Below are 21,186 nucleotides of genomic sequence, written 5' to 3'. Positions count from 1 at the left end.
AATAGAGTATCATATATCAGGAACAAATTTTTTTAAAAAATTAAGATATTACCTATTTGACAGGGAGAGAGCACGAACACACAAGCAGGGGGAACAGCAGGGAGAGGGAGAAGCAGGCTCCCCTCTGAGCAGCTGAGCAGAGAACCCGATGTGGGGCTCGATCCCAGGACCCTGGGATCATGACCTGAGCTGAAGGTAGATGCTTAACCGACTGAACCACCCAGGCACCCCAGGAACAAAATATATATATTTTAAAGCTTTATTTATTTGACAGAGAGAGAGTGGGTGCTGGGGAAGGGGCAGAAGGAGAGGGAGAGAGAATCTTAAACAGACTCTATGTTGAGCATTGACCCTGACGCAGAGCGCAATTCCACAATTCTGATATCATGACTTGAGCTGAAGCTAAGAGTTGGACACTTAACCAACTGAGCCACCCAGGTGCCCCAGGAGTAAAATATTTGAAGTAGCAGTAGGTTTCAGTCCAATGTAGAAGTAGGATATATATGACAATAAAAATAAACCATATACACACAGAGAGGGAGAGGAAGTTAGAGTTGACAATTAAGAATTGTATATATTCAAGCTGTACAGTTGATTTGAAACACACGTACATTGTGAAATCATCACCACCTTGAAGCTAGTTAGCGTGTTCATCACTGCAGATAGTTACCACTTTTGTTGTTTCATGGCAAGAATACTTAGGATCTAACCTTTTTTTTTTTTTTTTTAAGATTTTATTTATTTGAGAGAGCGGGAGGGGGTGAGAGAGAGAGAGATCATGAGCAGGGAGTAGGGGTAGGGGGAGAAGCAGACTCCCCACTGAGTGGGGAGCCCTACGTGGGTCTCATTCCCAGCACCCCGGGATCATGACCTCTGCCAAAGGCAGATGGTTAACCGACTGAGCCACCCAGGTGCCCAGGATCTAACCTCCTTAGTAAATTTCAAATATATGAGAAAGAATTGTTAACTATTGTTACATTGTTGTACATTTCTAGAAATATATATATATATATTTTTAGATTTTTATTTATTTATGTGACAGAGAGACAGCCAGCGAGAGAGGGAACACAGCAGGGGGAGTGGGAGAGGAAGAAGCAGGCTCCCAGCGGAGGAGCCCGATGTGGGACTCGATCCCGGAACGCCGGGATCACGCCCTGAGCCGAAGGCAAACGCTTAACGACTGCGCCACCCAGGTGCCCCCCTATGAGTATTTTTATAGGATAAAGTCCTAAAAGTGGAATTACTCGGTCAAAAATTAGGTGCACTTTGAGTTTTAATAGAAATTTCTAAATTAGCCTCCAAGTCGGTTGTACCAGTTTACATTCTTATGGGCAGTACATCAGCCATAGCTTTTTAAAATACATCATTTATTGAGTGCTTGCAGTGTTCTATATCAGTATAATCCTTCTCCCGTTCTTCAGGTGCTGTTATTTCTGCAGATGAGAAAACTGAGCATGTGGCACTATAGTAAGTAGTGGGGCTGCAAGTCAGCTGAGGCTGTCTGCTTTCCAAGCCTGTGCTCTTAATCATTAGGTGACGTTTCCTTCTAGATCTACATTTGACCAAAACATTTCATGCTGCTAGTGGTAGATGTTGAATTTTGTCTTAATGTGAAAGTAAAGCTCTAATTATCCATAATCTGTGGGGAAGGGACCCTTCTAGTCAACTGTATTTTTATTATTTATTTATTTGCTTATTCTAAAAGATTATTTGAGAGAGTGTGAGAGAGTGAACAGGGGGAGGAGCAGAGGGAGAGGGAGAGAGAAAGAATCCTAAGCAGACTTCCTGCTGAGCGTGGAGTCTGATGACCTGAGCCGAAATCAAGAGTCAGATGCTTAACTGACTGAGCCACCCAGCCTCCTCTAGTCAACTGTATTTTTAAAAAAATCAAGTTCCCATTATGTGTTAGGTACTGTACCTTGCAAGAAAATCTTACTTAATCTTCACAATAGTCTTCTGGGGTAAGAGTGTTCACCTAGCTGGCTAGTAAATGTCTTCATTTTCTTTAATAGAAAACTGTAGTGCACTGTCCCATATGATAGCCATTAGCCTCATGTAGCTACTTAACTTTAAGTTAATTAAAATTAAATTAAAAATTAAGTTCTTCGGGGGCGCCTGGGTGGCACAGCGGTTAAGCGCCTGCGTTCGGCTCAGGGCGTGATCCCGGCGTTCTGGGATCGAGTCCCACATCAGGCTCCTCCGTTGTGAGCCTGCTTCTTCCTCTCCCACTCCCCCTGCTTGTGTTCCCTCTCTCGCTGGCTGTCTCTATCTCTGTCAAGTAAATAAATAAAATCTTAAAAAAAAAAAATTAAGTTCTTCATTCACAGTAGCCACATTTCAAATGTTTGGTAGCCACATGTACCCAGTAGTTGCTGTCCTAGGTGGTGTGGATACAGGATATTTCTGTCATTGCTGAAAGTTTTGTTGGACAACACTGGTCTAGGATTCTGACTTAGGGGTTGAGGAGAAAAAGAGACATGGAAATGATACTGGAGTATAATGAGTAAATGACATTTTTATTATCTTCTAGAAGAGATGTTGTGTTTTACACTTCTTTACTGGAAATAGTTCTTGGCTGTGGTCAGGATTAGAGTGCAGAAGTACTCCTCTTTAAGTACATTATGTAAATAGATTTTCCTTTTGGTTATTTCTGTCTTTAAATTATGGCTGGAAATAAAAATTCTAGAGACATGTTCTGTTTATACCTCAGAATAACCAACTGCATATAACATTTGGGAGAAAGTCATCCTAACTAAGTGAAGAAAAACCATCATTCGTTTGATGGGTGCCTCTGTGAGGGGTGTAGTCTACACACTCCAAACTAGCTCTTTGACCGTTCCAGCTGCTCTTTCTGTATCCCCTGCTTGTCCATTCTTTTGCCATCACTTTTATTTGAACTATTCATTAGACCTAGTAGGTTCTTGTTCCCCTTTCTCCCACCACCTGCCTTTCCTTTCCATGTCTTGAGCAGATGACCTCACTTCCTATTTTACAAAGAAAACAGAAGCCATCAGATTTGAGCTTTTCAATTTCTAGCCACTAATGCTACATGTAGTGGTACTCAACTACTTATAGTTACTGGTAGTTCAGTACCCAACTACTTATAGTTACTGGTGTTCGGAATTAAGAGTTAGTTAATTTATTAAAGTTAGAAAATGTAAAACAGTTTTTCTTAAGCCCTTAATTTATAAATCTTACTAGTCTGTTGATGTATCCAGTACATTTTATATAAAAATATAAGAAAAATGACTTACAAGATAGACTTTGATGTATGTTGATTAATGCAAATTGGACAGACTTAATTTCCTTTAAACATCCAGTTCCATTTATAAATATAACTAACATTAAGTTGCATTAAAACATTGAGTAAACAAATGCCTGACTGGGAAAGCTAACAAACCAATTGAAACAAAACGTTTTCTAAGTACTTATATGACTTTTGTAGATATAATTAAACTTAAAAATACAGTGAATTTCCCCTCACCCAAACATGTCTTTCCTTGTTTTCCTGTTTCCATAAATGCTTCTCAATTGTCTAAGCCAGAAACCCTGCAGAGTGTGGACTCTCCCCTCCCCCCTTTCTATGTCCAAGTATTGTTTCTTTTTCCTCTATCTCTTCCTGGTCCCGTTACCCTAGTTCAGGTCATTGTATCTCTCCTCAGTTACAACTTTGAAGCCAGGCTGCTTGTTCAGATTCTATGCCCTTCCAGTGTGTTCTTCACTGTAGTCCTTTTGAGCTTTTGTTTTAGTTTATAATAGCCTTATTGAGATATAATTCATGTACCATACCGTTCATTTGTAATGTCCAATTTAGGGGCACCTGGGTGGCTCAGTCCTTTAAGTGTCCACCTCTTGATTTCAGCTCAGGTCATGATCCTGGGATCAAGCCTTGCATTGGGCTCCGTGCACAGCAGGAATCTACTTGTTCCTCTCCCCCTACTTGTGCTCTCTCTCTCAAATCTTAAAAACAATAAAATGTACAATTCAGTTATTTTTAGTATGTTCATAGAGTTGTGCAGCCATCACTGTAATCAATTTTTAAACATTTAATCACTAGAAGGGTGATTTAATCACTAGAAGAAACCCTGTACTCATTGGTAGTCACTCCCCATTTTGTCCCTACCCATCCCCCAGCTGTAAGCAAGTACTCATCTACTTTCTGTCTCTGGATTTGCCTATTCAGAACATTTCATAAATGGAATCATACACTCTTTCAGGACTGGCTGCTTTAACTTAGCATAATGTTTTCAAGGCTTATCCTTGTTAAATATACATTAGTACTTTATTCCTTTTTATTGTCAAATAATTGTCCATTGTATGGCTATAGTACATTTTATTTATCCATTTATTGATGGACATTTGGATTGGTCCCACTTTTTGGCTATTAAAAAGCTTCTGTGAACATTCATGCACAAATTTTTGGGTGGAAATGCTTTTTCATTTCTCTTGGGTATATATCTAGGAATGAAATTGTTGGGTCACATGGTCCCTCAGTGTTTAACATTTTTAGGAATTGCCAGACAGTTTTCCAAAATGTCTATATCATGTTACAATCTCACCGGCAATGTATGAAGTTCCAAGTTCTCTACATTTTCAATACCACTTGTTATTACTTCTGTCTTTTTGATTTATAGCCATTCTGGAGGGTATGAAGTGATCCTTTTGTAGTTTTGATTTTCGCTTCTCTAATGATGAGTGATGCTGAGTGTCTTGCACTTACTGACCCTTTGTTATCTTCGGAGCCTTTTGATCTTTTAAAAATACAAATCTGATTGTACTTGTTGTTTAGGTAAAGCCCTCCAGTGGAAAACATTCTTTCCCTTCTTCTTTGCCCACTCAACTCTTACTTACTTTTTTGGGCCTCAGTTTAGGCGTAATTTCCTTCAGGAAGCCTTTCTTGACTGCCGTTATTAGCAATCAACCCACCATGTTGTTGTTTATCTACACTTCCTTTCCCAGCCAGACAGCTCGCTCAGTCAGTAGGGATTGTGCCTGGCACATAGATGGCTTAAAAACTGAATATATGAATAAGTGTAGCTTTGTTTTTTTTTTTTTTAAATCTGCCTTGGAATTCTGATTGGACCCAAGGCAGTATTGCATGATTATTGTGCATGCCTTGTTTTCCCTCATGTTTTTACAGATGACATGAGGGTAGGATGATATAGAGAATGGTACATGGCTCTTGGTCTGTATAGACAGAGGCCAGGCAAAACCTGTGCCAGTCTGCTATCCAGTGGCAGCTCCCTGTCTGCCCTGGGGGTGCTCTTTGACCTGGAAGAGGCAGAGCTAAGATAAGGGCAAGGGAAGCTGGAGAACGGAACCACAGAGTTGATTAGAAGCCTGAGGCTTGGAGTAACAGCCTCTGAGGACTGGTGCACTGCAGCAGGTAGCAGAGGTCTGACCTTTAGGTAGCTTTTTGCTTGGGAATAAATACATTCGATCAACTGATGACCTAGTTCTGCCTTCAGTTCTTGAATTACAGGCCAGATGTTCATTTTTTATGCTACATGGAAAATCTGGTCATGGGGATAGATTTTTTTTCCTTTTAGCTTTCAAGAAGGACTCCTTATTTCTGAACTAAAAAAAGTGGATTACACCTTATGCTTTTACAAGGTTCTGTAAAACAGTTAAAACAGAGTCTGGATTTGTTTCTGTGATTGTGACTTTATGAGATGATTTTACTCATCATTCTCTGTCAGAATATCTAGAAATAGTCTTCCATTTTCATTTTTGTATTCCATTAACTACTGTAGTTTGCAGACAGGAAATTTCACAGATTGGTGTTTCGTCTTCTCAGCTTTCTTTTCTTTTTCTTTCTTTCTTTTTTTTTTTTTTTTTTTTGGTAAGATTTATTTATTTAAGAGAGAGAGAGAGCGAGCGTGTGCGAGGAGGGGGAGAGGGAGAGAGGCAGACTCTCTACTGAGTCTGGAGCCTGAAGCAGGGCCAGTCCCATGACCCTGATATCACGAAGGGAACCAAGAGTCAGAGGTTTAACAGACTGAGCCACCCAGGCGCCCCTCTTCTCAGCTTTCTAAATCCCAACTTCCTTGGCTCCTCCAGGCCTACATTTTTGTTGTTTGCAGGGCCGTCATAACGTTTTTTACTCTTTTACTCTTTGCCCAATTGTGTAACTTTACTGTGCAGGGATAGATATTAATGGTCCATAAAATCCATGGTCTAGGATATTCAGGCATTTTAAACTTCCCATCTTCATTTATGTGGCTGTTTCTCCATAAGCCATAGCACTAGGGCCTTGTCATATAGGGAAACAAAAGAGGAGCTGACCTTATGGTAGAAACATCAATGTCTGGAAGAGAGGTTTTGGGGAAATGAGGAGGGTGTTTTAAATAGTAGTCATCTCGAAGCATTTAGTGCACTGTCGGAAGGAAGCTCCCTTGAGGCTTCATCCAGAAGTACCAAAGCTGAGGCCTAATGAAGTGATGGTTCCTGGCCTCAGTGAATAGATGTTGCTTGACCTAACTGGCAGGCTTTTTCCTGTCTCCAAATAAAATAAGCACCTTTCCCTGCCTATTCTAGGAACCAAATGAAACTTTTAAAGAGCTGGTTCTATGGAAATCATGATTATGTTTCCAGATTTTTCAAATTTGTATGTTTCTAAAAAATTAAGTAAATGGACACAAATCCTTTTGCTAAAAAAACTAGTGTTATATCGAGAAAGCTTTTTTAGAATTTATTCATTTATGAAATATTTGAGTACTTATTATGTGCAGTGTATTCTCACCAGAATCTGTAGGATACTCAGAGATGAATCAGACATTGGCCCTGCTATTGTGGAGCTTGTCCTTCAGTAAGGAGACGATGCATGTATGTAATGTAATGTAAATACAGGCACGTGTAATGTGAGGTCAAGGGCTGTCAAGTTCAGAGGCGGAAGCAATAACTTCTGTCTAGGGGAAGGGAATTAGACAAGGTTGCGTGGAGAAAGAAGCATTTGGTCTGAATATTGAAGTAAGGTTGTCTGGTGGGAAATGAGCTTTTTTGAAGGTTTTTAGTACAGGAGTGACATGATTGGAGTTGTGCTTTCGGACAGCTGTTTCTAAGATGTGATCAGAGAGAGAGGTTGGAGACTGGGTGCAAAGACGGAAAGCCTTTCTAAGTGGAAATGGAGAGGTGTGATAGATGTGAGACTTTGCAGAGGTAGAACGACATGGATTTGACGGTTGTTGAAGCAAGGCGTAGTCTTTAAATAGGGGTTTTCAGGCATAGGCAATAGAGTAAGATTTGGGAACACAAGAGGAGAGACTGATTTGGGAAGAGGATAATAAATACACCTTTTCATTGAGAAATCTAGGTGATTTTTGTCATAAGGGAGATGGAAATACTTAAGTAGACCTGGGAAGAAGTCAGGGTTGAAGGTAGAAATATTGAGAATGGGGATAGTTGAAGGCTTGAGATTAAATGAAATAGCCAGAGGATTTAGTATCAAATGTGTCTTTACCAAGAATGTCACATTGGGAAACCCCCAAATCCTCCAGTTTTAGGACGGGAGCGCTCCAGAAGAGAGGATGTTGTTGAAACAACTCAGGCTGTTCCTTCAAGTTTTTATTTCTCTTTGGGGTTCTTTCAGTTTGATTCTCATTTTGGTTGAAAAGTAAAGCATAATGATTTTGATCATGAGAGCAGAAAAATAGGGTTTGAGTCCTTGTTCTGCCACCTACTCCACCATGTATCCTTGTTAGAGTCATACAACTTCTTTGTGCTTCAGTTTCCTCCCCTATAAAATGGGCATGATAATACCCACCTTTTATAGAGTTGTTTATGAATTATTCAATAATTTATCAGTTCTCCATAAACAGTGGCTAATGTTAATGCTAAATTCTTGCTGGCTCCACTGTTTCTGATCTTAAAGGGTGCACTGCTTCTCTTTTTGTTTTTATTTATTTACTTTTTCTGCTCTTTTTAAATCTGAACTTGTACAAAATCCTTTTTTGTTTTCTCTCAGCATGACTGACACCACCTGAAATTTCACAAAGAATTTTACTTAGTGTTAATAGAGAATAAAAGGGAATAATTATTGTAAATACAAAACAAATGTAGAAACAGTTAAGCTTCTATCGTCAGAGGCCTGTATAACTTGTTACTTGTTCCTGGGTTTCTTGCCACTCTCCATGTTGACCCACAGGACCCCCAGCATTCCACATGGTGGCCACTGCTTTCCATATGGGGGAGTGGTCTGCCTTTCACCTCTACCAAATACTCTCCAGATTCATGCTAACAAAGCTGTTTCATTGATCCAGGACCTTTCCTTTTCATTCAACCAGGATTTTTTTTGGCATCTTACTCCAAGCCTGACTTTTCTGGACTGTGGTGATTGACGTAAATGATTGTAAGTGATATATAAATGTTTGTCCACTGGAATATAAATGATAGGCGTAAATCTACTTCTTTGTGGAGAATGTATTTGGAATCATTTCTCAGATAAATCTTCCTTTTCCCATATGGGAGATTGGCCTTGATCAGGTAGGGCCGCACAGTGTAACAGCGCACTGATCATCAATAAATATATGAATTAAGAATTATCATCCATGTTTTAGCAGAAAGATTGTTTCTCACATTTGAATTTTGTAGTCGTGAGTGTGTGTGTGTGTGTGTGTGTGTGTGTACTGAATTAGGAAATGATCTCAGTTCTCTGTGGCTCTTTTCCAATTGAGCCTGAAGGGTGTATAATTGTACACAAGCTGCAATCAAATTAGCTGAGTAACATAGGTATTAGGATAGAATTGGAACCCAAATCTCTTGATTTTGATTAAAAAAAAGCAATTGTATTAGACTGTCTTCTCTGAAGGAGAAGATAGAGAATTTTGTAGTCTCCGTTCTGGTTTTACTTTCCTTACTTCAGGAAGAATCTAATTTGAAGAGGTGGTTGTTTTTGTGTTTTTCTTTTGTTTAAAAAGAGAGAGAGAGGTAGGAGATGGGCGGGGTTGGGGGGAAAATCTTAAGCAGACTCCATGCCCGGCATGGACCCTGACTCGGGGCTCAGTCTCATGACCCTGAGATCATAACCTGAGCCGAAATCAGGAGTAGGACGCTTAACCTACTGAGCCACCCAGGTGCCCCTTACTGAAGAGTTTTAACTCCTGTAAAAGTGCAGAAGTCTTTCACTCCTTTCAGAACCACCACCTACGGTCTGTGCCTGTACCGGCCCCGCCCCTCCGTTGTTTCAGTTGTGTGCTTTTGGGTTTTTTCTCACTAACTGTTGAAGATGTTCTCCATCCTTAACCTTCTGAAAGGATGATGCTCTTTTCCATGGTACATCTAGTAAATTCTGAGGCATGGAGCCTCTCTAATAATTTCCTCATATAAAGGAATACTATGTTTAAATTGATGTGTCAGTGAGAGGTAATAATTGACAGTAAATATGAATTCTTAATTTTTCTGAAGGAAAATTATTTCAGTGATTTCATGCTTCTATTTGTTTTCTTTGACAATCTGTATTAAATACCTGCTTAGGTAGTGCCTTGGTATTGAAGTGAGGGAATAATCCCATTTTGTGTCCTTATATAAGTATTAAACATTCAACATCTTTGTGATAGGGAAGAGGAGTGTCTTTGGTAAATAGAATGCTTGGCATTTTGGTTGGACTCATACTTCAGAATGAAAACAAAAGCTGAAGTCCAGCTATTTAGTGTCAGTGTCAGCACTTTCTATCAGCTCTCTTAATGCAATTCCAGAGTTTGATCAGCTGCGGGGAGAGTTGAGAAATCAGGAAAATGCAGACCAGCCTATCCTGTTCGTCATCCTCCCATTGTCTTATATTTGTTCCTCTGTTAAGATTATGGGGAATTCTCTACACTCCTGGTCCCTTTTGGTGGGGGGGCATCATATTTAGTAGATTAGTAATACAGAAGAGAAGTTGAGTTGGTAGCCCATGTAGTTCGTTCACTTAGTCATGGGTAGACGGTGAGGGTTTTCAGTGGTATTTCTTCAGTGTTAATTTTAGAAGAAATTGATTATTTAGTGTGAACAAGTATTGGAGCAATAACTTGCTAACCTAGGGAAAACTTATACAGACAGTGGTTATTAGAAATACATTTTGTTTAACAGGAATAAGAAAATGTTTATATTGTGACATTTGCCAGTTGTCAACACTGTTTTTGTGTGTATGTGTGTTTTATGTTGAATGACAAGTACCTTCATTATCTTTCACCATTGGAAGCAGTGAAGAAAACTAAGGGGCTTTTTTTCCTCTTTCAAAGATTTTATTTATTTGAGAAAGAGCACAAGCAGGGAGGAGGGGCAGAGTGAGAGGGGCAGAGGAAGAGGGAGAAGCAGACTCCCCACTGAGCAGGGAGCCCGATTCGATTCGATACGGGGCTAAATCCCAGGGCTCTGAGATCATGACCTGAGCTGAAGGCAGACACTTAACCGACTGAGCCACCCAGCGTCCCAAACTAAGTGGCTTCTAATGAGGGAATTATTTTTAAAATTTTAAGCCCACTGAAACTAAAGAGATATTTTCAGTGCACATTTTTCTTCTAATGTTAAACTGATTCCAGTCTTCAGAGAGAACTTTCAAAAAGATACACTAGTACAGCAAAGCAGACTAATATTTTAGAAAGAATATTACCAGTAATAAAAAGGACAGAATTATGATAGCTTGATGCATTAATTTTAATAACTTTTTTTTCACAGCTCTTGAGTCAAGATGAGAAAAATGAAACAGAAATATGGTCCTCATTTTGATTGTGCTGAATTTATTATAGGAAGTGCTATCCTCCCTTCAGATGTAGAATCTGGGTTTATGTCCTTTTTGTTTAAAAGAGTAGGTGAGGCTACTTTTTCTGTAGCAGTGGAATTAAAAATTCTTTTCGCCGATTACCATTTAAAGCAATGTCATAGAAAATGCAGTAATTTGAATATAGCAGTCTGGGCAGAGTTATTCCAGTTGCAAGTGGTCTTCTGCCTTTTTAAAGAGCACCTTGTTCGAGGTTATCTAAAACTGTTCATGAAATAGTTGCTTATAGAAGTTATATTTGTTCCTTGTCCTGTAACTGCTATAAAATTGATGGTTTGGTCCTTTCATTAAATTTTTCCTTTATAATAATACTGTTGTTCCAGTGGTCTGTCACAGATTTGGGGTCTTGAATTTTATGAACACATGTTATAAATCCATCCTGCGATGGATAAGCTTATTTTTGCTGATGTGCCTGCATAGAAAATCTTTTTTGCTCCTCTGCAGATTGTCAATTAAGTTGTCTGCTTTTTATGTTTTTTCATTCTTTGTACCAATTCCATGTGCCACTTTGGGTACCATTTAGTCTTTACCTTACACTGCCTTTAAACACTCCCCAGAGACAGATTGTCCATGGATTTAATGAAGCTTAGACTAAAGGGACCCTCACTTGCATGAGCCTCTTGGGATTTTATATACAAAATTTTGTAGTCTTTTCTTAAAGAAGTCCCCCAAATTGTATGAACATTAGACCCCACAAAACCTGCCTTTTCTAAAATAGTAGACTGTTAGAGGAGATGAAAAACAAAAGTAAATGCAGATTTTAGCTTTGTTTTCTAGGTGAAAAGGATATAAATAGAATATTTGAATGGGTTTTGTGTGATGTCAGATTTAATTTATCATGATAACCATCAGTAGTGCACCAGATGTTTTGACTGTATTTAGCTTCATATTAAATTAAGCATAGCCAGTGGCCTCTAAAGTCCATCTGTACTGCTGCCAAAGGTAGCATGGAAGACAGCGCCTTTCCTGTCTGTTACCGCTGCTTGCTGCTCTTTCTTTCTGGCCATGATATGTAGGCTTTCAAATTGCTCATAGAAAAGGTGAGCCTTCGTATTTGAACTTTGTATTCTACAAATCTGTACTGAGTGAAGAGGCTTGCGTGTATTCTTTTCATCACAGTAGGTGGTCATTTTTAATTTTTGCTTATCTACAAACCGTGGAGACAAATTAAATAAATAAGATTAGTTAGGACTTTATTGAGGCCTGAAGTATAGTGAGAGGGAAACCATTACAAGTCCCAGTTAAACATAGGTGCACCTGAGAAGATTTTTCTACATCTACTACTACTAGTCATGGAAAAAACAATTAACTTACGATTTTGTTATATAAATACGTGTGAAGATCTGAAAATCCTTGGTTTTATTTATACTCAGGAAGACAAGTATTGAAATCACTGAAAGCCTTTATATGAATTTAAATGAACACACTTTGACTTTTACATGATTCCTACTTCATCAGCGTAATCAGAGAATGCATGGATTCTTTCCCCATGAGTGAGGGTAAGACATACATCTGCAGTGTTCTTACATGAGGATCAGTAAGATGGCAGACCTTGCAGATCAAACAATTTCCTCCTGTACATGCTCTCACTCTCACCTAGAAAAGCATGTAGGTATCTCTGAAATTAGACCTATAAAGCGTGTGCAAACGCCAGAACAAATATCTGGAAATTTTATCATAATGTTTTTTTTTTTAAGTCCTAAATGTCCTCTATTTAACATGAATTCTTTTGTATTAACCTCCTTTCATATGCTAGTTTTCACCAGACTGCAGAATTGCCTGATCTGACTTTCTAATGTAACTGTAATGAATCTTCTGGGAAGCCAAACGATTGAACACACATACTCTGCAACTCTATTGTAAAATATTCAGTCAGTCCTGTCGATGTTGTTGATTAAAAAGAAAAAAAAAAAAAAAAGAAGAATCGAGGGGTGAGAGAGAAACGAAAACCTCCCTAACATATATTAAGGCTTAAAACCAAACACATTCTCTCAGGGATTTCAAGCTTTACTAGACGTCGTGATGTGCAGTAATGCCTCACTTAACCTATATGCAGGAACACCTTACTAAAAACATCACGTGGGTGGAGGCAGAATCAGCTTTGTAAAGCCAGAATTAGGGCATAAGATTAAATTCAGTTTTGACACATTTATCTGAAAAAGCACGTGGAAAAAACTGGCCCATTTGCACAAGCAGACAAATTGCTTGGTGCATTATGCTTGAGTACCCAGCAGAGTTAAATATTTGCTGGGCAATAAATACAGCACCTACTTACACCAGAGCTCAAATGTTTAGTGGTGATCTCTCAAATGTGTGTTCCTTATAAAATACTTGGGGTCTTACTTAACAGCCAGAGAAGTGAGAGGAAGGCCTTTCCATGATATGTTGTTGTAACTAATTTATCCCAGATATTTCTAATTGTAGTGATATGTATTTGGCTTATCCAAGTGAAAGAAATTGAACACCAGAGTTTAATAATTAAGGATTTATTAGTTAAAACTGAACGTTATAATGAGCCAGATGCTGCTGCATTGAAACAGCCATTTTCATTAGCATTTTTAAATCGAAGAGAATTGAATTTAAATTTGGAGTGCTTTGCCTTTGATGAGTTAATGTTTTTGTTTTTTTTTTTAAAGATTTTATTTATTTATTCCACAGAGATAGAGACAGCCAGCGAGAGAGGGAACACAAGCAGGGGGAGTGGGAGAGGAAGAAGCAGGCTCACAGCAGAGGAGCCTGATGTGGGGCTCAATCCCATAACGCCGGGATCACGCCCTGAGCCGAAGGCAAACGCTTAACTGCTGTGCCACCCAGGCGCCCCCTGATGAGTTAATGTTTTAAAATCTTCTAAAATCCATCATATTTTAGGTAAATTTTCTTTAATTTCAATGAAAGACAATAATACACTGAAATATCAGGATAGGTAAGTGAATTAAAGCTCCTGGCTTTAAAAAATCCTGAATTCCTCATTATGAATATTATAAAATAATCTTGAAATTCTTGTGAAAATAAATCATTGCAAAAACGTGTAGATTTGAAGAATGAATTTTTGACTGGAAAAGATATAAATCATTCATATGGAAGAGGCAATGGTGAATGGGAATGGGGATTTTTTTTTTCTCTTATCGCAGGGAAGCATTTTTAATAATAGCTTGAGTGGTTTGATAAAGCATCCAAAGGAAATTCCCAGGAGAAGAAGATTATACTGGAGAGAGAGATCTTTCTATGAATCATTTACGCTAACCTCTTGCTGAAGCCACAGCTTGCATTTTTAATGAAGGATGATTGCATTTCATAAACAGACCTTTAAAAATTAAAATAATATTGATCCTTCCTAATTTAGGTCTATTAAAATAGCACGCTATACATCTCTTTCTAATAGCTCAGGACACATTATTATTATTAGTTTTAACAGTATATACACAGTTTAATACTTTCTAATCAGAAGTTTCTTTAAATAGGACTTTGATTAAAATGTTTTTGGAAAGTATTTTTCTTTGTTAAGTAGTAACTATGAAAGCAAGCTTTAAGTTATAAGATGATTTTAAAGTTTGGCACTTTAATTTTTTATTATTTTTTATTTTTAAGTAATCTCTGCACTCAACATGGGGCTCGAACCCACAACCCTGAGATCAGGAGTCACATACTCTACCAACTGAGCCAGCCAGGTGCTGCTGAAGTTTGTCACTTTACATTGTTTTCGACATAGACTGTCTCTGGTTTCACGTATGTTCCTTTACTTCTCTTGGTCCCATTAGTTTCCTACAAAGGAAATGGGCTTATTATTTGAAACATTGAATGTAGCACAGGAAAGGAGATTGGGTAGCTTTCAAGAAAACTTGGTTCAGGGCACCTGGGTGGCTCAGTCAGTTAAGCACCTGCCTTCTGCTCAGGTCACGGCCCCAGGGTCCAGGGATCGAGTCCTGCGCGTGCGCTCTTTCTCTCTCAAATAAAGAAATAAGATCTTTAAAAAAGAAAAAAAAAGAAACCTTGGTTCACTTACACTGTTGTGACTGAGGACAAGTCAAATTATCTGTCACTAGTAGGTGTTCTTACTTTTGAAGTGTGTCCCTCCATGAGATGAAATATCTGTAAAGTTACCTTGAAATTTTCTGAATTACCACTTTACAGTTGTGTACCATTTTGAAGACTCTTATTTGAACAAGGGTCATAGGAATCGTGTAGTTTAGCGCCTCCCATGTTAATATAACTGGAAGATGATACGAATAGTGTTGCTTTCCTTTTTCTTTTTTAAAATGAAAATATTCCTAAGTTAAAGATTTAGTAGAAGAATCTAAAACTGCGAAGAAAGTGCTTCCTTTAGGTAGAAATATTAGAAATAAAAAGCAGAGTCAAAATTCAGCATCCTATGACAATCTTTTGGGTGACAGCCAATTTTCTTTTTTTTTTCCCATTTGAAAAGTGGCATGGTATAGTGAGTAAGAGCACAGACTTAGGCAGTCTGCTTGGGTTCAGCTCCTGCCTCTTCCACTTATGCTGGCTTGGTGACCTATGGGCAGGTTATCTGGCCTTTATATCTTTTCTGTAAAATGGGGTTAATAATAGTGGCTCTTCAAGGCCCGTTGTGAAAATTACATGGGTCACTCCTAGCAGCTATGTAAGTTTTAGCTGCTCTTGTATTGTTTACTTTGATTTTACCTGTTTTGCAGTAGCTAAAGAAAAGTTATTTGGGGAATATTTTTTTAAAAAATATTTTATTTATTTATTTGAGAGATAGGCAGCAAGAGAGGGAACACAAGCAGGGGGAGTGGGAGAGGAAGAAGCAGACTCCCAGCAGAGGAGCCTGATGTGGGGCTCGATCCCAGGATCCTGGGATCACACCCTGAGCCGAAGGCAGACGCCCAACAACTGTGCCACCCAGGCGCCCCTATTTGGCCAATATTCTTATAGTACAATCAGATGGGGGAATTCATTATAATTTCTTGGAATTAAGCCTTTTTTTCCAGCTTTGCTTTTTATTTTACCTCCTTCTTGCCTTGTCTGTCACTAGATGAGGATGCTGATAATGTAGTTACTTGGTTCTTTTGTTTGTTTTTGTTTTTTTGTGAGTAAAGCGATAGAATTTTATTAAGCAAGGCTACAGAAAAAGCTCTCAGGAGTGAAAGGGGTCCCGACAGGGTTGCCTACTTGATTTTTTTTTTTTAATGAAGTGGATCCTAAACTAAACATTTAGTATAAGAATAAAAAACTGCAAAGGAAGATCTTCTCTGAGGTAGTCTATGGAGTTAACTCTAAAATTCTATTTAGCTTACTAGTTACTATAGGAATAAGCACAGTTCTTGGGACTCTTGACAATAAAACCATGCATATTTTACACATTGTTTCTCCTGATACTGTAGAGGGGATCAGCAGAGCAAAACTAACCAGGTCGGCATAAGTTTAACTTTGGCATCGCTTAGGAACCCTGGCAGAAACATGGACATTGCTATTTATTTAGAGATAAAATGACTGCACTCTTTTTAAATTAAATATTAAATTACATGTGGTCAGGCTGGTTGCTTCTGAAATGCTGGGATGCTAATTTGTGATGACCTGACAGGGGCAGCTCTTTGAGACCCATTCTCAGCGAAGTCTCCCCTGCTGCTCCAAGACCAGCAGGTATGTGTGGTTTCCCTAGATACTCTAGGGTAGGAGAATTATTTGTTCTTACTGTTTGGCCTCTTCATAATGAGTGAAGGAGAAGATGCTATAGAAAATCGGAGAATCTAATTCTAGTTGAATCCATAGTATTTTATTAATGCTTTCCACCCCCCCCCCCCCAGCCAGATCATGTCTGGTGACCTTTTGTGTGAGGAAGTATTATAGAGAATAGTTTCTTTTCCTTAGGAACAGTACCGACCTTAGGCAGAATTAGGAAATGAAAAAAATTTGCTTTAGGGATCATCCCTCTTCTTTTTATGTGACCTTCTTATGTCCTTCACCAGCCCAGATACCCCCCTCGCAGATGCCAGCGCTTATTGTCTTACACATGCCCCACCACTCCACTGCACCGTCCAGCTGCCTTCTGCCATCTGAGTGAACAATTACACGTTAAGATGTTTTACCCAGAATGCTCCCAGAATTATTTGTATAAAAATAAGGTGTAAATAAATCTTAGGTGGATGTTACTGCGTGCTTATTGGATGCCAGACACTGTTCTCACAGTGGGTTAAGGACATTTATCGTAACAATACTATGCAGGAGATATTATTATTTCTCCATTTTATAAAGGAGAGAGAGTAAACTAAAGCAGAGAGAGTAATTTTTTTTAAAGGTTTTATTTATTTTTTTGACAGAGCGAGCAAGCATGACCAGGGGAGCAGCAGGCAGAGGGAGAAGCAGGCTCCCTGCTGAGCAAGGAGCCAGATGTGGGACTCAGTCCCAGGACCCTGGATCATGACCTGAGCCGAAGGCAGACGCCTAAGGGCTGAGCCACTCAGGCAACCCAGAGAGAGTAATTTATTTATTTATTTATTTATTTATTTATTTAATTTTTATTTTTTAAAAAAGATTTTATTTATTTATTTGACAGAGATAGAGACAGCCAGCGAGAGAGGGAACACAAGTAGGGGGAGTGGGAGAGGAAGAAGCAGGCTCATAGCGGAGGAGCCTGATGTGGGGCTCGATCCCATAACGCCGGGATCACGCCCTGAGCCGAAGGCAGACGCTTAACTGCTGTGCCACCCAGGCGCCCCCCCGAGAGAGTAATTTAAACAAGGTTTTACAGATAGGAAGCGGTAGAGCAGGGATTCAGACCCTGGCAGTCAGGATCCACAGCCTGAATCACAGGCTGAATCACTGTGCTGAACTACCTCTCTGTCAATGTGTATGGATTTCCGAAGTTAAGAGAGTTCCAGGTAGTCTAGGTCAAAATGCCTCTGTGTGTGTGTGTGTGTGTGTGAGAGAGAGAGAGAGAGAGAGAGAGAGAGAGAGAGAGAAATGTGTAGGGAGGAGTGGGAAGAGAGGTTCAGGGATTTTTGCCTTCTCTGCCCCCTTTTCATCTTCAGGATGGCCAGTGTTGTATGAAAATCAGCTTTTTAAATAATTTACGTGCTTGTCCCAATTCCTTTCCTTCCTATTCTCCCAAAGGTCTGGTTAAGAGTATTGATGCAACTTTTGATCTGGAGGTTGTAGGTTTGAGCCCCACGTTGGGTATAGAGGTTACTTAAAAATAAAAAAATCTAGGGGCACCTGGGTGGCTTAGTTGGTCAAGTGTCTGAGTCTTGGTTTCGGCTCAGGTCATGATCTCATGGATTGTGGGATGGAGCCCCAAGGGCAGGCTCCATGCTCAGCAGGAGCTCCCCCCCCCCCCACATGGGCACTCACATGCCCGCACTCTCTTTCTCTAAAGAAATCTTTAAAGAAATCTTCTAAAAGAAATCTGATTCTTTAATTTTGAGCAAGGTACTTGTCTCTTCAAAGCACAGTCTCCTTATCTCTAAAATGGGCATAAGGCTAAGAATACCTACTCTTAGGTAAAGATCAAATGACGGAATTGATATGAATTGCTTGGTGTAGTTCTTGGAATGTCCTAAGTGGTTTTTTTTTTTTTTTTTTTTTTTTTTTGTAATTACAGGGTGGGCAGAGGGGGTTCATGGGTGTTTGTAAACAGGGACTGCTTGAATAAGTGTCTTCCAGAGTTAATGAGAGGTCATCATGAGAGGCAGCTGAAGGGCGCTGTTTCAGGAAGGGTGCTATCGTGTTTCTAGCACTTTGGAGCAGCTCATATTGAAGACAAGGTTGATCATTGCTTTTGAAATGATATGTTTGGTATTACAGAAGCTTGAAGCTATGAAAGACAAACTGTGTCTGGAAATCTTATTAACCTTGGAGCTTTCCATAGCTGATAAATAGTAGAGATTAATTTCAGAGAGTATAGGAAAAAAAGGCAGATGGATTTTGCATATAGAAATATATATATATATATTTTAAAGATTTTATTTATTTATTCGACAGAGATAGAGACAGCCAGCGAGAGAGGGAACACAAGCAGGGGGAGTGGGAGAGGAAGAAGCAGGCTCATAGCGGAGGAGCCTGATGTGGGGCTTGATCCCATAACGCCAGGATCACGCCCTGAGCCGAAGGCAGACGCTTAACCGCTGTGCCACCCAGGCGCCCCAGAAATATATATATTTTTAAGTCATATCAAGAGAAGGGAATTCAGAATGTGAAAGAAAAATGATTTTTATGTGGCGATAGCACTAGTTTTTCTAATGTCCATTTAAATGATATTTAAGTTTGTTTTTGCCAGAAACCTTAAAGTAGCAAACATTTCTCTGTATTACAGATGAGTGAGAAAATGCCTTTTTAGCCAAAGCAATTTTGTAAAATATGTCTTGATTCTTCTGGATACTTAAAAAATTATTTTTCTAATTAGTTTAAAATGAGATCTGTAAGCAAGCTTTAAGCTCTTGGGTTAAAATCAGAGCTAATATTTGTGACCTTTTTTTTTTTTCATTTAAAAATAAAGGTGGTATTTAAAAAGAAGCCTCCCAGGGTGCTGCTCAGTTGGTAGAGTGTGAGACTCTTGATCTTGGGGTTGTGGGTTCGAATACCATGTTGGGTGTAGAGATTACTTAAAAAAATTAAATCTTTAAAAAAAAAGAGAAGAGGGGCGCCTGGGTGGCACAGCGGTTAAGCATCTGCCTTCGGCTCAGAGCGTGATCCCGGCGTTATGGGATCGAGCCCCACATCAGGCTCCTCCGCTATGAGCCTGCTTCTTCCTCTCCCACTCCCCCTGCTTGTGTTCCCTCTCTCGCTGGCTGTCTCTATCTCTGTCGAATAAATAAATAAAACCTTAAAAAAAAAAAAAAAAAAGAGAAGAAACCTTTCAAGTTAAATGAGATCTTAAAGTCCTAATTGTTCATAATTCTAAAGCATGTAGCAAGATTCCTTTTTGACAGTTGAAATCTTTGTTATTCTTCCTGTTTAGTGTAACCATTAATTCTAAAAGCATGGAGAATTACAAACCTTGGCAGGTGCTATAAAAAAGTTGTGTAGGAAGAATTATCTAAGAGAGATGGTATTTCTTCTGCATCCAGTTTGCAAATCCTACCCCCATTTCAGATGTTTATAGTTTTATCCCTTCCTTTACTGTCTTTTTCCTTTCTTCTATCATTTAAAAAACTAATTTATTTAAAGTAGGCTCCATGCCTGTTGTGGGGCTTGAACTCATGACCCTTACATCAAGAGTCCCATGACTACTGACTGAGCCAGCCAGGTGCCCCTTTTCTTCTACTGTCTTTACTATCTTTCAGTGTAAATTAAGATCTTTTACATATACACAGTCTTTATCAAGAGCCAGAGGATTTTAATATAGCATTTGTTTTATTATGCACGTCTTAGGGAATGGAAATGTGTATATGTATATATTAATCAGAAGTATTTAAATTAATTTTTGAAAAATACTGATTAAATTATTAGTCACTTTTTCAGAAAAAAATATCCCTACAGTGGGAAAACCTTGTTGGTAATTGGCATGACATTGCCTCGTATTTTTTGTCTACTGTGGGCAGCTTTTGACAGTTACAGAAGATGTCCGTAGAATCCACTCCTCCTGGGAAATTCCCTGGGGTGACTGCCTTTAATGGATCCTGGCCATGAAGTTATACCCACCTGAGTGTTAGAGTGAGCTGTGACACGAAGCCTGGAGAGTTCTGTACCCATCACTGTAGCCTTTGTTTGAAGCATTTTCTACTCTTTTTTTTCTTGGCAGTTTATTCAAAGGAATATTTGCTGTGTTTACTCTCTATTTGGTACCTACATAGCTTCAGCTGTCAGAAAAACAGTATCCTGAGATTCTGTGTCTAACAACAGTATTTGTTTGTATCAACTTAAGGCATTTGATATAAAGAAATGATGTGATTCCAGCAACAGGTAAAATGTATCTTTGTTCCAACTCTGTTTTTAAAGGTACTGTTGGTATGTTATAAAAAATCTGTGATCTGTAATGTGGGCTAGGCAGTGGCAAGAGTATAAGTGTATCTGGTGGCTAAAATTAAAAAGTTTTATGGCAAGGGCTGCCTGGGTGGCTCTGACGGTTGAGTGTCCCGACTTTTGGTTTTGGCTCAGGTCATAATCTTGGGGTTGTGGGTTCAAGCTGGGCACTGGCTCTGCGCTCAGCTCGGAATTTGCTTGTCCCTCTCCTTCCCCCTCTGCCCCGCCCCACCCCTGTTCTGTCTCGGTCTCTCTCTAAAATAAATAAATAAAATATTAAATAAAAAAGTTTTAAGATAAAAAAGGGGAAAAAGAACCTAGAATTATACAAACCAGAGGCAGAATCCACTAAGGCACCATGGCTATTTGTAGATGACTACTGCGCCCCAGTTAATGAGTGTTTTCTTATTTTGATGCCTGATAGAAAAAAAAAAATTTTTTTTTAACCCATGGCTTTTGTGAGGAGGGGATCTTATTTTGGGAGTGGGTATTTT

At 39.1% G+C, this 21,186-nt stretch overlaps 1 protein-coding gene and 1 non-coding gene across 2 annotated transcripts in view; one reads left to right on the top strand and one right to left on the bottom strand.

Annotated features, from left to right (window-relative positions):
* Nucleotides 1-21,186, top strand: part of RERE (arginine-glutamic acid dipeptide repeats) — a 409,522-nt gene that overhangs the window by 43,381 nt on the left and 344,955 nt on the right. The window lies entirely within an intron of this gene.
* Nucleotides 14,354-14,426, bottom strand: TRNAR-CCU (transfer RNA arginine (anticodon CCU)). Its single transcript has one exon. It is a non-coding gene; the product is annotated as a tRNA-Arg (tRNA).

Source organism: Ursus arctos, unplaced genomic scaffold (genome assembly GCF_023065955.2).
Source record: "Ursus arctos isolate Adak ecotype North America unplaced genomic scaffold, UrsArc2.0 scaffold_32, whole genome shotgun sequence".
Taxonomy (NCBI): Eukaryota; Metazoa; Chordata; class Mammalia; order Carnivora; family Ursidae; genus Ursus; species Ursus arctos.
This window is presented reverse-complemented; position numbering and strand designations above follow the sequence as displayed.